Raw genomic sequence first — 5635 nt, 5'->3', positions numbered from 1 at the left:
TGCAGCTTAGAAACTTCCATTGGCAAGGGCTGCTTCAGGATATTGGAGCAAGAAGATAGAAGGAACCTGGATTCCTGGGTGTCCACACAGACCACAGCCTCCAACCCATTCTAGACTGCCTGCCCATTTCTGGACTATATGAGAGAGAAATTCATGTCAATTTGCCACTATATATGTAGTGTCTTTTGGATAGCAGCTTAGCCTTTTTCCTACCTAATTTATACCAATAGGACAAAGAACATTGCCATGGGACTCAAGATGCTTGGGTTCAAAGAGCTGTGTGATGTTGGGCCAGTTGGTCTCATTCTGAGAAGATAAATAAGAGCACTTTGGGTATTGTCTTTGGCATAATCTTTCAGCCAAGGAAATCCATCTGGACAGAGCAGCAGCTGCAGTCTTGGGGAGAACAACCCTAAAGCAATGCCACAAAGTGCTTTTTCCATTTGCCTCCTGTCCAGCTTTGTCCTAGACCCTTCTTGGAGAGATACCCCTCTTATTCACTAACCAAAAATTCAAGCCGCCAAAGAATGAAGTGGATGTGTAAAAGAACTGTCAGGACAAACACATATTGCAAATGGCTGGCCTTTCTTCTGGGAGACACATCTTTCCCCAAAGACAAATAGCTGTAGTTGGCAGCAGAGGGGGTGTTAATAGGCATGTTGGGAGAATGCTGTATTCTGAGTTCTACAGGATTTTTGTTTCTCTCCAGTATGGTGACTTTGCAGCACCAAAGTCCAACCACTGATCTCCCTCTCCATAGTTCTTATTAACAGGGTCATGGCGCACTAGATGTAACTAGCAGTCAGAGGGGTCCTGACAAGCATCGATGCCCAAAGTACAAAGTCCACGGACAATATCAAATGCAATTCTTGTAATCACTTATAAGGTGGGGGAGGTATCAACCTAGATTTTATAATTGAGAAAAACCGATGTCTGGAAAATTTTAAATAACTAATGGAAGGCCACAGAGCTCTTAAATGATTACTGATATTCTTTCTATTATACCATGCAGCTGCTAAGCACTGAGTAAAAATGGCCTCTGTGGTAGATTGAATTGTAGATCCCAGTTTTTCACTTCTCCCTGTATCAACACATTTTACAAGTGAGTTTGCATTTCCTCCCACTAGAGACATAGTGTACTTCCCTGCCTCTTGACTTTGGACTCAGCTATATGACTTGCTTTGGCCAATGGAATGTGGGTGGACATAATCATGTGCCTGCTCTGAGCCTAGGCCTTAAGAGTCATCACAGTTTCTGCCTGCCCTCTGGGGCTTCTGCCATTGCCATGAGAAGAATGTGCCCTAGATACTCAACTGCTCCAAGGAAGATGAGAAGAAATCCCCTTAGGTAAGTGCTTCCCCTTTATCCTGGGCCCCAGAATGAACGTACATGGAGCAGACCTGAGCCCAACCTACAGCAAGGAACTGGGCCCAGATGGACTTGCAGATTGAAGCAGAGCAGCCAGCTGAGCCCAGCCTAGAATAGGCCTGGCCAATCTGCAGACAGTGAGCAAGAATGAGTATTGTTTTAAGATGCTGAGATAGTTAGTTATACATCAATAGCTGACTGAGTTGCTCTCTTAGAACACTTTTCAGCCATGAAGCAAATATCATGGCCTTGTCCTGAAATTGGGATGAGAGAGATCATTATTCTGCTTGTAACTCCTTAATGGCTCCTTGTAGCTTTCATGATAAAGTCCACACTAACTGATCTCTAAACAGTCTTGGATCTGACCCTTGCCAAACTGTCCACTTCATCTCTTCCTCTACACACTCATTATGTTGGGTCCCCACACAGGTCATACTATTTCACACCTCCATGTCCCTGTGTGCTCAGTTCCCTCTTCCTAGAATGTCTTATCTCCTTCTCTGCCTAATTAATTCTAGTTGTTCTTCAAGAGAAGCTAAAATGTTACCTCTTCCAGAAAGTTTTCTCTGCCCTGCAGGATGATTTAGATTCCTCCTTAGATGTGCTCAGCTTTAGTCTGGCCCTTATCACACATCATTAAAACCATCTTTTTACACGTTTGTCTCTTCCACCTGCTTCTAATCTCCTTGAGAGCAGAAACAGTGTTTCGTTTATCTTTGATTCCTGGAATCTAGCACAATGCTAGGCACAAGACAAACCCCACAGGAAATGGATACTACACGAAAGCATGAGATATCAAACAATAACTTAAAACTTTCCCAAACTAAGAAATCCATCTGTACCTTTTCTTCAAGAAGAGGATCTTTTCCCTCAATGAGAGAAGGACTTTAACTGTACATGGTCCCCTGGCCCCTGGTCTTCTTGCCTACCAATAACTTAAGGGCTGCTACTATGTTTTTTGTTTTTTATAATTTTAATTGCCATGAAATACACATACGACAAAATTTACCATCTTAACCATTTTTAGGTGTACAATTCAGTGGTATTAAGTACATTCACGTTGTTTTGCTACCATCTTCACCATCTATCCACAGAACTCTTTTCATCTTGTAAAACTGAAACTCTGTACCTGTTAAACCATAACTCCCCATTCTCCCTTACCCCCAGTCCCCCACCATTCTACTTTCTGTCTCTACGTGTTTGCATATTCTAGGTACTTTATATAAGTGGAATCATACAGTATTTTTCCTTTTATAACTGGCTTATTTTACTCAGCATATGTCCTCAAGTTTCATCCATGTAGCATGTATCAAAATTTCCTTCCTAAGTCTGAATAATATTTCATTTTATGTATATACCACATTTTGTTTATACATTCATCTGTCAATGGACACTTCAGTTCCTTCCACCTTTTTGCTATTTTGAATAATGCCACTATGAACATGGCTGTACAAATATCTGCTTTTGATTCTTTGGGGTATAAACCATGGGGGAGAAAGAAGACCTTTTTCCTCTATCCTCTTAGGTGACAGGGGTCCAGAAAATTAAACTGACAAAAGACAGTTTAACAGGAGAATTTAACAGAGGCCTTCATAGAAAATAAGTGAAGACACAAAGAAGCAGTTAGACCTGAGTGCTCTTATACCATTTTAACAAAGAGAAATAAATTTGTGGAGAATTGACAAGAGAAAGGAAAAGGGGTTTAAGATTTTAGGGGCAGTAAATTGTGGAAAGGTAAACAATGTGGGAAACTAATGGAAGATAAGGGTTATTTTAGTAAGGTTTGTTTGTGCAGGTTCATCATAGCACCATCTCCATCTCTGGTGATGAAGGTTGTTTTCCTCCTTTTGGTATGAGAGAGGGGAGGAGGGACACCTTCACAAAGGAAAATTTGTACCCTGCCTTCAGGCAGAAAGTGGGGGCGGGTAGAGAGCTTTTCCCTGCATCTCCTGTTTCTCAATTGCCTTCAGCTCAAAATAATCCTTATGCCAAAGTGGCATATTTGGGAGTGGCATATTCTGGTCCCCTTGAATACCCTGAAGTAGAATTATTGGATCATATAGTAATTCTATTTTGTAATTTTTTGAGCAGCTACCATATTGTTTTTCATAATGGTTGTACCATTTTACATTCCCACCGACAGCGCACAAAAGTTCCAATTCTCCACATCCTTGCCAGCACTTGTTATTTTCTGTTTTTTTTGACATCCTAATGGGTATAAAGTAGTTGCTACTGTTTTAAGTAAGTTCTTATTTGGATTCATGATATAGTGTCCATAGAGAACTTTGAAACGAAGGAGAAAAGTATATAAAACAAGCATTTGTTTGTTCAGTCAGAGCCTAATTGGAATCATTGGCAGAGGTTATAATGAAATCGTACAATGTGCTTAAAACAAACCAACAAAACACATATCACAGGTTGAGTTTCCCAAGAAGCAGACCCTAAGACAGAAATTACCATGCAGAAGGATTATAAGGGAGTGCTAGAGGGATCATCACCTATGGAAAGAAAGGGCAGGGAAGAGAGAAGCATGAGAAGGAAGCTAACCCTCTGGGAAGCTCTGAAGCTAGGAGGGCTCTTCCTGGTCGTCTCTTGGGATGTGGTCTTGGGAGGGGCAATTGCTTTCAAACTGTGTATTATATTTCTTTGATGGCGGCATGGACTTGTTTAAGAATCCTAGGGGACTATTTTGTGATTCTTTCATTGGGACTTGCCATAAATTCTCTATGGTGTATTTTCCCGTCACTGATGAATCTAATATTATAGGGTCTGCCTGGTAGTGTGGCCCAACTTCAGGGCAGTGTTCACTGCAGTCTGGATCTGCTAAAGAGCCTTTTCCTGCTCTGGTCCCATTCAAACCTGGCAGCATTTTGTGTCTCTCAGTACAGGAGGCCCCTCTTATCCGGGATTTCACTTCTTGTGGTTTCAGTTACCCATGGTCAACCGAGGTCTGAGAATATTAAATGGAAAATTCCATAAATAAACAAATCATAAATTTTAAATTGCATGCCGTTCTGAGTGGCATGATGAAATCTCCCACTGTCCTGCTCCGTCCCTCCCGTAATGTGAATCATCACTTTGTCCAGTGTATCCACGCTGTACATGCTACCAGCTTGTTAGTCACTTAGTAGCTGGCTCAATTATCAGATCAACTGTCAAGGTATCACAGAGTTTGTGTTGTAGTACTCATTATTTTACTTAACAACGTTCCCAAAGCACAAGAGTAGTGATGCTGGCAATTCGGATATGCCAAAGAGAGGCCTTGAAGTGCTTCCTGTAAGTGAAAAGGTGCAAGTTCTCGACTTGATAAGGAATGAAAAAAGTCCTATTTTACAAATTAAAATTGTAAAATCATGCCTAATTTACAAATTAAACTTTATCATAGGTATATATATATAGGACAAAACATACTATATATAGGGTTTGGTACTATCTGCTGTTTCAGGCATCCTCTGGGGGTCTTGGAACATATACTCTATGGATAAAGGGGGACTACTGTACATGAGTTAGACAATTCTCAGGTGTGGAAATACTGACTCAAGGAACCAAAGAGGCCTACCAAGCACTGTGCTTTCTTCTTTGTGGCGGGAGGTACAAGATGCAATAATTTGCCTTTTACTTTGAAGGGAGGTCCCAGCATGCCCCAGACCACTCATCCCTAAACATTTTACTGATATAGTAGGCCCCTTCATCTTATTTGGCTTTATTTTCCACTCTCTGGAGCTCATGTGTCTTATAGTATTGCTACCTCTGTGAGCCATTTTTTTGCTCATCCACTCCAATTAGCATCATGTAATTGATATAGTGGACCAGTGTAATGTTCTGTGAGATGTCCAGCTGGCCTAGGTCTCTTTGGACTACATTATGACAGAGGATGGTAGAATTAACATAGCCCCGGGGTAAGACTGTCCATTCTAGGTGATCCTTCTTTCTAATGAGGATGGAAGAGAATATATTTATCAGATTAATGGCAGCATACCATGTGCCTGAGGCCATGTTAATCTGCTCTAGCAAAGGTACCACCTGGAACAGCAGCTTTAGTTGGGGCTGCTATGTGGATGTACCCAAACTTATGAACTATTCTGATACTATTAGTCATCTGACATATTATTAGTGTTTTGCTACACTAAATTAATCTACTGTATTTATGATCGTTTCCTAAGAATAGATTTCTAGAAGTGCATTACTGAGCCAAAGAATGTGAAAAGGCTAGCTGTTCAGCAAACCCATGGCACCCTCTTCCTGGGCACAGAACTAGACTACATTT

Source organism: Ceratotherium simum, chromosome 23 (assembly GCF_057802395.1).
Source record: "Ceratotherium simum simum isolate JZ-2026a chromosome 23, ASM5780239v1, whole genome shotgun sequence".
NCBI classification, from domain to species: Eukaryota; Metazoa; Chordata; class Mammalia; order Perissodactyla; family Rhinocerotidae; genus Ceratotherium; species Ceratotherium simum.
Note: the sequence above shows the minus strand (reverse complement) of the source record.